Source organism: Sorex araneus, chromosome 2, assembly GCF_027595985.1.
Source record: "Sorex araneus isolate mSorAra2 chromosome 2, mSorAra2.pri, whole genome shotgun sequence".
Lineage (NCBI taxonomy): Eukaryota > Metazoa > Chordata > Mammalia > Eulipotyphla > Soricidae > Sorex > Sorex araneus.
In genome coordinates this window covers 310,521,629-310,534,356 of record NC_073303.1, presented here as the reverse complement: position 1 = coordinate 310,534,356, position 12,728 = coordinate 310,521,629, and positions in this window count along the sequence as shown.

Genomic DNA, 12,728 nt, shown 5'->3' with positions numbered 1-12,728 from the left:
CTCTTATCTGAATACTCACATACCATGCCATCAATAAGCCCTATAAGTTCTTTCTTGAAAGAATAACCCACCTCTATTTCAACTTGTTCTTTTGGATACATAATATCACCTATACAATCATTTCACCACCTACCTCAGAATGCCTGAAAATATTTTTGTGCTATTCCCTCTACTATACAATTCTCCCATAGCATGTGGGATTCTTTCCAACACTTAGATATATATGTAAATATTACCAGTTCAGAAAGTCTTGCCCCAACCAAAATACTGTTTTGTTTTGTGTATCCATCAGAGTATAGAACAGTGTTAAATAAATTTGTCATTCAAAATATATTCATGCAAGCTGCCTGATGTTATGTAACTTTAAATAAAAAAATCTTCCTATGTCACAGCTAAAATAAATAAAAGAAGACACAGAATATGGAAAATATCCTTGTTCATGAATTGGAAAGATTAGTATTGTCAAAATAATGATTCTACCCAAATCATTATGAATTAATGGAGTCCCTATAACTGTACAACTATATTCAAGAACAAGAATTCCCTAAGCTGTTGCCTGTCCATGAAGCACTGTATTATTCCTTTAAATCTGAGTGACAATTTAGCTGGATAGATATCTGCAATACAGATTATAAAAGGTGATCATGGATATCCCATGATCATGATCCAGAGTGATTATTTCCATATATTATTGTTGTAGTGGTCCCTTCTCTATCCTAACTGCCCTCTGCTCTCCTCATACTTGTGCCAAATGTCCAACCTCAGTCCAGTCCTCCTAGCCCCTGATTTTTCTGTCCTTGGATATTAGTCTCATACAATGATTTTTTTATATCCCACAAGTGAGTGCAGTCATTATATGTCTGTCCCTCTCATCTTGACACATTTCACTCAGCATGATACTTCCCATGGCCATACATAAAAGCAAATTTCATGACTTCATTTTTCCTAACAGCTGCATAGTATTTCATTGTGTAGATGTACCACAGGTTTTGTTTTTTTTTTTAATCCAATCGCCTATTTTCAGGCTCTAAGTTTGTTTCAAGATTCTGACTACTGTGAATATTGTTGCAATAAGCATAGAAGTGTAGACCACACTTTTGCTGTGTGTTTTTGGGCCACCTGGATATATTCCCAGAAGTGGTATTGCTGGATCAAAGGAGCGCTCAATTTATTGTTTTTTGAGGAATTTTGTCCATATTGTTTTCAAAAAGGCTGGACCTGTTACATTCCCACCAGCAAGGATCAGAGTCCATTCCCCCCCCCCACCCCACCCCCAGCATCTGAGCCAGCACTGGTCTCTTGTTCTTTTTGATGTGTGTCAATCTCTGTGGTGTGAGATGATATCTCATTATTGTTCTAATTTGCATCTCCCTAAGGATTAGCGATGTAGAGGCTTTTTTTTTTTAATGTGCTTTTTGGCAATTTGAATTTCTTCTTTGGGAAAATTTCTGTTCATTTCCTCTCCCTTTTTGATGAAGTTGTATGTCTTTTTCTTGTAAATTCTACTGGTGCCTTATGTGTCTTTGATATTAACCCCTTAGCAGATGGGTATTGGGTAGACAGCTTTACCATTTCATGGACAGCCTTTTTATCTTGGTCCTTGATAAAACCATTTTCGTTTTATTTTGAGCTTCCTAGTTTAGTGTATTCCCATCTATTCATCTTTGCTTCCACTTGCTTGGTCAGTGATTTTTAGGTTGATTCGAAAGTCTCTAATCCATTTCTATCTGATTTTTGTGCCTAGCATTAGAAAAATCTTTCTCTAAGATCAGGCACTAGAAAATGTTGCCTATTCTTGTCAGTCATATTCAATATAGTACTGGAAGTACAGTTAGAGAAGAAAAAGGTATCAAGGGCATCCAGATAGAAAAGGAAGAAATCAAGCTCTCATTATGTGCAGATGACATGATACGAAGGAAATCCTAAGGACTCAACCAAGAAGCTCCTAGAAAAATAGATTTGTATAGTGAAGTGGCAGATTTAAAAATCAATACCCAAAAGTTCACGGTTTTCCTATATGTAAATAATGAAAAAGTAAAGAGACTGAAAAATCAATCCTGTTCATAATTGTGCCTCAGAAAATCAATCTTGGAATCAGCTTGAAAAAAAGAGGTAAAGGACAAATACAAAGAAAACTACAAAATGCTACTTCAAGAAATCAAAAGAGGACATGAGGAAATGGAGACATATCCCCTGCTCAAGGATTGGGAAGATCAACATTGTCAAAATGGCACTACTCCCCAAAGCCTTATGAAGATTCAATGCAGTGCCTAAAAGAATACCATTGACATTTTTCAAATAAATATATCCAACACTCCTTAAATTCATATGGAACAATAAACTCCCACAAGTAGCACTGTCGTCCCATTATTCATCAATTTGCTCAAGTGAGCACCAGTAATGTCTCCATTATGAGACTTGTTGTTACTATTTTTGGTATATTGAATATGCCACGGAAGCGTTCCAGGCTCTGCCTTGTGGGTGGGATACTCTCGGTAGCTTGCTGGGCTCTCTGAGAGGACTGGAAGAATCGAACCTGGGTCGGCCATGTGCAAGGCAATCGCCCTACCCGCTGTGTTATCGCTCCAGTCTCACAAGTAGCTAAAGCAATTCTTGGGGGGAAAAAAAGATGGGAGGCATCACCTTTCCCAACTTCAAACTGAACTGCAGAGCAGTAATAACTAAAACAGCATGGTATTCAAATATGGGATAGAATTATTCCTGAGACAGATGTTCAAATATACCATCACTTAATCTTCATAAAGGAACAAGAAATATGAAGTGGAGCAAGGAAAACCTCTTGAACAAATGGTGGTGGGAAAACTGGACAACTACATACAAAAAATATGGGTAGATAGTCTTATTTGATAAATCTGCTGTGAATCTTATGGGTGATCCTTTGTAAGATCTTTAATCGCTGTTTTCAGTATTTCAGCTCTATCTTAGGATTTTGTTATTTTGAGAAACATGCGTCTTGAAGTATTTCGAATTGAGTCTATTCTTGCTGGAACTTTTCAGTGCTCTTGGATTTTGGTGCCTAAATTCCTCAACTCTGGCAAATTCATACAATCACTTAACTATTGTTTCTTTATTAAATTTGCCCTTTTCCTGACTGTACTCGGGGCTTACATCTGGCTCTGTGCTCAGGGATCACTTCTATCAGTACTCAGGGGACCATGTGTGGTGCCCAGGATCAAACCTGGATTGGCCACATGCAAGGTAAAACCCACCACCTGCCTTTCTGCTATTCAGAGACTCCTAAGATTCTTAAATTGTTTCTCTTGAATTCATCCCATATCTCTCTACCATGTTATTTATTTCTTTTGAGACATTTTCCACCTTCTGACATTTTCTAGCTCATCTTGGAGCTCATTGAACTTGTCCTCAACTGCTATTGAGTTTCTATTGAGGTTTTTTTTATATCACCTACCATACTATTCATTCCTGCTTGTAATTTTCTTATTTTAGCACTTATACCATTTTTGTGCTTTGCTGTCTTTGCTATTGTTCTTTTGAGCTCATTATACATCCTCACATTGGTATCTCTAAAATCATCATCTGAGGATATATTGAGCTGGTTGAGACTTATGTATGTTTTCATTTATTGAGCTTGATGAGTTTCTCCATGTCTTCTCATCAGGTTTGCTGTGTTCCTATTATGCTTGGAAGGATGTAGCAGCATACAGAGGTTTAAAAGTTGTGAAGCTGGGCCCCCTTGATATGGCCAGGTTAGGTGTGAAGGCTGTTGGGCTTAGCAGAAGGAGGCAAAAGCACTGACCCCTTTTCTAAAATGTCTTGGGACTTGTCAGCTGGAAGTTGTACCTGTAAGGCATGCGGCATGCAGAGGTTCCTCATTTTCAGTGTTCATATTCCAATAAATTAGTGCTTAAGATTTAAGGAGGTTTGTGTCCATTACTCAGGATCAGAGCCTTACGTTCTTATTGCTGAGTCATCTAGTAGATTTCTTATTCAGTATATCACAGAGAGTAAGGAAGAATTGCATATTGTGAACTGAATTTTTTGGACTGTAAATGCTATGTGTTACTTCCCTTCAAAGTCTATTAGAACTAGTCATATAAACCTCAACAGGAATGTTTGCTTTTGATATGTCCAGAAAGTAGTAACATTAACTTTACCACACTAAAATCTAATAACAGTGCTTTCCTTTTTTATCATGTTTATTTTATGATTAAGCAAATTTATAAAAAGTTGTATGTGTTCTAAAATAAAATTATAAAAGTATTAAAATTGGAATAGAGAAATAAGTACTAAGTAAACAATGAAATAGCAAATACATGGGTATAGCAAAAATTGTGATGATTTTAAGTCATGAAAATTTTAAATTGCCGCTCTGTGTCACACAAGTATCTGTGGCAACAAAAGGGAAAAGGGACACAGGTCTCCTTTGACTACTCTTTGACCTTCCCAAGTTTCTAATGCCTTTTCCAGAGTTGACTGATCTTCAAGTCAAAATATATAATAGTTATCAATCTATTTTCATTATTATATCACTAATGAGAGAAATCTCATGTTCTCTAATTATTATTTTAATGTTTTATACACCTGATTGGCATTCTTGGGGAAAATTTGTTTTAGTTAATTACACAACCAACTCCATTTACAGGAAGAACAGAGAGGAAAATATTGATTTTAATAACAAGAAAGAGAAGTAAGAAAAATTTTACCGATTTACCTGTTAAAATAACAATGGACTCTAAATTAACAATATATATAGTGGAATGTTTTTTCGGTAAAAAATTCTTTTAAAAATATTCAGAACTAAGCAACACAAGTCTTTATCTTTTTATCAGCCAAAAGAAGTTTACAAAGCCATAGAGTCATTGAATCTTCCCATTTACACTGCCACAATATATATTGACTTTTTAAAATATTTTGAAATTTTTATTTAATTTTTTCCATTTTTTATCAAACTGAAGATCTTAGTTCTTACCTTTAGCAATATTGGAAAGGCAAAGTTAATATAGATAAAAGACAAATTCTTGGGGAAGAGTGGAATAAATGGCAACTGATCACCAACCATCCTGGCCTTCATTTCCTCCTTTGACTGCCCATGGCATTAGCCATCTTAGGAGGGCAAGTCCCTGAGACTACCAGACGCAATCTGTGAGAGGGAGCACCACTGTCTTTTTTTGTATGAACAAAGTAAGAGATACATTGAGGTTGTAGGGTGGCTCTCCTGGGAACATCTCACTACAGATCTCAGACTACAGTGCTCAGGCCAGATTAATCTTTTCTAACCTTAGCGGGATCTGAGTTTAGTTATTACTTTTTGGATAATGACAGAATTTGTCCATGACCATGCTCTTAACTTATAATTATTATGGCACTTTGGCCAGGCCCATTTCAAAGCCAGTGTAGCTCACTGTTTGCCATGGGTCCATCCAGTTTTCATCGAGACCATGCTTTTGGGGTGCTAAGTAAGTAAGGGCAACTGAGGTTTAAGTTGAGAGAACAGATGTCCGGGAGGTAATATTATCTGGAGTCAATTAACTCCCCTGTTACAAAATCATAGCATTAACTGTCTTTCTATACAAAAAGGGCACCATTCTGAATTAACTATGCAAAGGACTTAAGGAGAAGAGAAAAACAATATTTACAAGTCAACAGAGTCTGATCAGGAGGCAAAGATAATTGACAGGTTGGGAATCAGAGCACAAAGAAAGAAGTTATAAATAAACACAGAGGAATGGGAGCACTGTGATGGAAGTAATCCAATAAACCTAAGCTTCCTGTGGCAAGGCAGAAAGAACAAACCAATCTTGTCCTACAGTCTTCGATTAAAACAAAGCAAAGGAAAAAAAAGAAAAATTCTGCATTCTCCTCCTCTAAGTGGAACATTCTCCTACCTCAAGTAAATTGAGTATTCACATTGGCTACTTCCATCCACTGCCACATGTGTCCCAGTCTTGCTAATTCAGAGAATGCCTCAAATCTGTCTCCTTACATTTTGTTTTCTCCCCATCATGGTCTCTTCAACCACAGAGAAAAGAATCGCATTCACTAATTCATAATTGCATTACCTTAAGAAAAAGAATGTGTCTATCACAGACTTAGAAGATTGTATTGGTGGTGACGAGGAAATAATCTTTTGTCAAGGTCACAGTACTTGCTAACCTTGTCCTTGCCTTGTAAACCTTATTCCTTTGGAGCAAGACTCGGTTCTTTGTTCTGATGTATTAATAATGATCTAATGATATTGCTGTCTGTCAGTTAATAGGGAGTAGTCAAAACGTTATCCTATAAGGAAATAATGTAGAAAAATTTGGTAAAAGTCGCTTTTCCTCTCAAAGATAACAAGCTGGCAGGGTTTTTGTACAAGTTATTGCAACAACATCCTTCTCTGCTTATCTGAGCTAAATTCCAAGTAGTTAGTAAATGAGTTTGCTCCTTAGTGAGTAGGTTGGCCATACTCAGTATCTCAGAGTTGCTGATCTGAATATGCCCAGATCACTTTCCCAGACAAGACCTCTGTACATTTTATTGCTCACTTAATTTGGAAAAAAATTGTTTTTATAGTAATGTTTTTACTACTTAAAAAGTAACACATGTTTAATTTTAGATAATCTAAAAATGTAGATAAAAATACGAAAACAAATAAAATTCATCATAATCCCATAGAATAGCAAAATGTTACAGTATATAACTTCTAGCCATTTGTAATATGGTAAGATTATCTCCTTTTGTACTTAACTATAGTCATGCAGACACAGCAATTTATTTCACTTAGTTTATTTTTGTTTGACTTCTATGCTGATAATATTTTATTGTTATCAATGTCTTAATAAGCATTCATACAAACAATTATGAGTGTGAAATGTCAACTAAATAGAATAAATTCTTGTATTGAGAGATTTTTCTTTGAGTGGGGGGATGAGTTTGGGTCACATCCAGCAATTCTCAGGGTTTACCCCGGGCATTGTGCTCCGGGATTGTTCCTGGCAGTGCTCAGGGCTGACCGTCTATGGTATTGTGGGTCAAAGCAGGGTTGGCCACCTGTAAGGCAAGCAACTTAATCTCTGTACTCTCTCTCAATTTCCACAGAACAACTCTGTTGTTGTTCTCATTGTTTTTCAAATAGCAGCTAAATCTAGCAGCGCTTATTAGATAGGGACCACACTTTGTGCTGTTCTGCCTGGGACTGGCCTAATAGTTCAGTGCTTACACCAGATAATGCTATTCAGGTCTTGCATTTCTAAAGAACTGCCAGGACTACATGCATCAGTATTCAGGGAGTATGTATTGCTGGGAATATAATTCAGGAACTCATATATTCAAAGCATCATTCTATACCTCTTAAACTATTGGCTAGATCCTAGGTTGAGTACTTCTTGATGGTAAAGTATGATCAAAAAACAAATTATGGTTTAAAAAGCACAAAAAAAACTATAGTATTTGAATTTAGGGTTATGATTCAGTGGTAGAGCACCTGTTTCCCATGTGTAGGCAAAGGGTTCAATCCTCAGACTTGTTCCCTCATTGTTGGGGGATCTTTGGTGTTACTCCTGAGACCCCCAGCACACCTCAACCAAGTCTATGAACCCAAGACAGCACAAAAATTATTAGAACAACAAAAGCAACAAAGGGAAGGTGGAAATGTGTACAATAAAATCTATTCCATTCCTAGATTATCTAATTATGATGATTTGGTATTTGTTAACCAATTTCACTGATTTAATAGATGTACCGAATTGTTGCATTGTTTGTACTTTATACTGTGTTGATCAAAGTAGACAGAGTTAATGCATTTGTGGAATTCAAGATCTCAAGAAAAGAAATATTAAATAATCTATGAATATAACTTGTTATAATAGACTCACTGAATGTGTATTAACTGATTCGGCAAGAGACTACAAAAGATTTGCTTAATTTCCATTAAAAACTGGGTTACAGAGAAGAAAAAATTGTCTCTGAAGAAGAATCAAACAAGTTGAAATCTGAAGAGGAAGTTCATTGAGCCAGCTAAGAATGTGGGATGTGGTTGTAGAAAAATCCATGTGCATTTTCCTGGATTGAGAGCAAAATAAGAGTGCCAAGTTCACAGATTACTATGGATCAAGTCTTTGATAGTAGAACTCAAACTTGGTTACTAGAAATAAGTGAGCATGTCTGACCCAGATAGGCAACCAGGGACAGAGAAGAGTGTTGGAAAAATGAAGTCACAGAGGGTGTGAAGGCTACGTGAGCAGATTAATATTATTCAAAAAACAATAGAAGTTATTGGAGGGCTTCCTCTTAAATCTGATAAGCACATCTGGTTTAGTTGATCTGATGCCAGAGAGATCTATTGATACACAGCACTGTTCCCTCCTCACCGTTCCCTTTCATTACAAAGGCCTGGGTACAGAAAACCTTCATTTCTCATACCCCTTTGACAACTGATTTTTATTAGGTGGGATAGAAAGCACCAGTGGGCAGTCAGGAGGCAACAAGAACCACAAGTAAATGTAAAAAGGAAATAATCAGGTATATAAATTGTAGCAGACATACTTCTATCATTTTATAGTAAACAGGAAATGGCCACCTTCAACTTTCTGCTTTGTGTTCTTTTCTTCCCTCAACATTTTCAGTTCTTCAAATATTTTTATTCATCCTCTATATTCATCATCACTGTCATCCCATTGTTCATCAATTTACTCGAGCGGGTGCCAGTAACGTCTCCATTTGTCCCAGCCCTGAGATTTTAGCAGCCTTTCCTTACTCGTTTTTCCCAATGATTGGAGGCTCTTTTCAGAGTCAAGGGAATTAGATCTGTTATTATTACTGTACCCATATCCGCACACTCCACACTCCAAGCTGATTTCCACATGTTTGGGCCAAGCCTCATGCATGAGTGAACATATTCCTGGATCGCATGACATATTATCATAAAGGGAAATATATACATATGTATGTATATATATTTATATATATGCCTCTTGGAGAACCCGGCAAGCTACCGAGAGTATTCTGTCCGCACGGTAGAGCCTGGCAAGCTCCTTGTGCGTATTTGATATCCTCTATATTAAATTTAAATAATTAAAATATTTAAGGTATCTGCTGAATCGTGAAGACAGTTTCACTATCTTCAGGTGAAAGTGAAGATTTTCACTTGAAGACTTACAGAACACTTTTATTCAGATAAATACTCCAGTTTCTAACTGGCCACAATTATAGTATATATTGCAAAGAAGTCTGCAGATCCTTTGATGAATCCTCTTCAATTTTGGATAACACTTGGCTACACTTTTATTGCCAGTTTTGGTAGAATTGTCATTGGGAGTGATAATTTCATCATTTACTTAAAAATATCCATAAAAAACCAATAAAGTTTTGCTTTTATGCTACACCATGGATGGAACTGGAGAGTGTCAAGGTAAGTGAATAAGTCAGAAGGTGCAGAAAAATACTGCTAATTTCATTTTTTTGCAACATATAAAAGCAAAACAATAAAATAGACCATGTCCAGTAAAAATAAACTCATAAATTCTGAGCACAAAATTGATATTTCCAACATGGGGAGGAGTGAATTGAAAAGATCCAATAAACTGTGCTGTATGAATGACACACTGGTGTTAAGTGTGCTGTATGAATGTTGTATTCCTAGAATACATTAAATATATGCAATTAGTAAACCAATGCTATTTAAATATATTAAAGATATAAAAAATGTAAGCAAAACTTACAGAATTTGTGTGTGTGTGTGTGTATGTGTGTGGGGGGGGGCAGGGGAATATGCAGTGGTGTTCAGGGACTACTCTGTGCTGTGTGTAAGGTGAAATATCGCTTCATTCTTTCTTTTATATTCTTTGCATAGTTTACTTTAGAGCGATGTCCTTTTTGTATAGACACCTGAAGACAGTGCTATGCTTTTGTAACTTGGGAGTTAATTGAGTATGGATAAAATTTACTCCTGAGCATCTGTCATATTTACTTGACTTAAGCCTCAGTTGCCCTTAGTTCCTAGAACCCCCAAAGCAGGGTCCCAAAGAAGGGACTTTAATGGACCCAGAGAAACTTTAAGATACCCTGATATCAAAAAGGGACAGGTCAAGCTCCATAAAACTTATAATATGTTTAGAGCAAGGTCACGGGCAAATTCTGTCATGACCCATAGAGACATGACTGGATAAGGACCTTGGTGGGGTAAAGAAAGACTAACCTGGGCTGAGGAATGTAGTCTGGGATCTATAGTGAGATGTCCCCAGGAGCGGCACCCTTTTAACTTGATAGCACAGCAGGTAGGGCGTTTGCCTTGTATGCAGCTGACCCGGATTCGATTCCTCCGTCCCTCTCGGAGACCCTTGCAAGCTACTGAGAGTTTCTTGCCCGCACAGCAGAGCCTGGCAAGCTACCTGTGGCCTATTCAATATGCCAAAAACAGTAACAAGTCCCACAACAGAGATGTTACTGGTGCCCACTCGAGCAAATTGATGGACAATGGGATGACAGTGCTATATCTCTTACTGTGTCTATATAAAATGACTAGAAATATTACTAAGAAGTAAATTTAAGATGATTGTTTATAATATGGACTGAGGAAAGGAAAGGTATATGTCCTTAGATGAAATTCTGCCCTTGAGCAGGTCTCCTAGCAGGATGAGATCTTTGTCTTAGAAGAGTTTTCCCTGAAGGAAGGGCTTTGCATATGCTGCTTGTGCTGTCTCACTTACACTGCTACCCCCAATCCTTGGGGCTTGTTCTCTCTAACTAGGGCTTTGAGAGTGGTCATGGGGAGAGGGGCATATGAGACAGGGCCAGACTAACATGAGGGGCAGTAGGAGACTGAAATGAGAGGCAGTGTGAGCGTAAAATGGGGACAGAGATTGGAATAAACAGCCACTGATAACCAACCAGCTTGGCAGCCCTGTTCCGGTTCATGGCCACTGAATGCGTATAGAGAGTGCCCAAACCCTTTGTGAACACATACTTATCTTTCAAACTCCACACAGACCCAGATACCCAAGTATTTCCCGGACACATTTACATCTATGACAGCTTTACTCTCTGTGGACACATTCTTGGTTTGGAACATTTCCTTTTTAGATTTCTTTAGCTGAACTTGAACTGAAATGTCTGAATCTCTTAGTTACATGTAAGTCAGACTAACTGGAGTCTCAGCCTCCTAGTTCCCAACAGGGTAAGCTTGAGCTAGGTTCTTAAGTTCTCTGAACTCTAGTTCTCTTATCTGTAAAACAAGGCTGATTTTGCCTGTTTGCAGGTCTGTTGTAATGATTAAGTAATGGTGATACATATTCTGTGCATAACTCATTTTATTCATTCTGTACAGAAATAGGATTTGTTGATGTTATCTAAAAATTAAAATATAAATTATGCCTAGTCTTTGAAGATGTTTTCTTAACTGTCCTTAAAGATTTTGAGAGCTCTGAACAGTTCTTCTGATGTCTCATATTGTTAAAGGATTGAGCTGTTTTTTGTTTTGTTTCATTTTGTTTTGTTTCAGAGACACACCACAGGTGCTCAGAGATTTCTCCTGGCTGTCTTCAAGGATCACTCCTGGTAGGATTTTGGGGACCATATGGGGTGCTGTGGAGTCAAACTCAGGTTTGCAGTGTACCAGACAAGCGTCCTACCCACTATACAATCTATTTCCTGGTTTATTTTTCAGAACTATGAATTTTCTCAAGAAACATCTATAGTATTCTTTTAAATCCATTCATATCCGTGGTTGAGAACAGGATTCTATTATTCTTAAAATGTCTTCATTGAGTTTGTATGTATAGGTTGTATATAGACATGCACATATACACAAACATATTGCACCCCCTTAATTATTATTAAGAGAATTATAAAATATCTTTTATGCATTGAAATTTTACCTATAAATAACGTGGGGAATGCCTTCCAAGGATTGTTTGGGGCATACCTAGACATTCTAAAGCAATTCTGATACTCTGGACACACTGAGCTCCTGTGAGAATTTGTGCATGACACTTTAGTTCTTTTTAAAAACTTAGTCCTAAAATTTAAATAAGGCTTTGAAGCCTTATATATGCCCCCGCCCCCTTTTTTTATCCTTCAGGGCCTGGTCCTGAACAGGGCAAATAGGATAAAATTGGAGACAGCATTAACTCTGGAAACTGAAGGGCCTGTGGTTTGAGGTCTCAGATAAGTCACATGCCTCTCCAAAACTCAGCGGTGAAACCAGAGCAATGTTACCTGCTCCTGTTATTGCTTTGTGTTTTTGTATATATCTAAAATTTAAAAAATAAATAAATATTTGATGGAACTGGAGAAGTATTATTACGGAGGTCAAGGCACATGCCTTGCAGGCTGCCAAACCCAGAGTTCAAGCATCACTAGGGTTGTTCAGGTAATACTCTGCACAGCATGGCCTGACCATCACCTCACCCTCAGGCTTGTGCATTGAATCTAGATGTCTGAGAAGCTGTGGGAGGGGCCTCACCCTCCTAAATACAGACATACTAGTCTCATAGTGGGACATTCCTCATGTCCATTGTATCTTCCAGATCCCTACTCTCACAACTGTGGTACTCCCATGTCCCAAATACTAGATTCTTTCTCTTCTTTACAAACCATATTTATAGCTTCAGTATATTTCCTGAATACTTTTCCCTGTATAACTGTTTACTTAAAATAGTCCATAGTTATCTGCCATCTATATACAAAGGCTGTAGAGACATTATATACAACACCTTGGGTAAGAAAAAATATGAATAATTAGTCTTAATCTATTCCTACACATCATT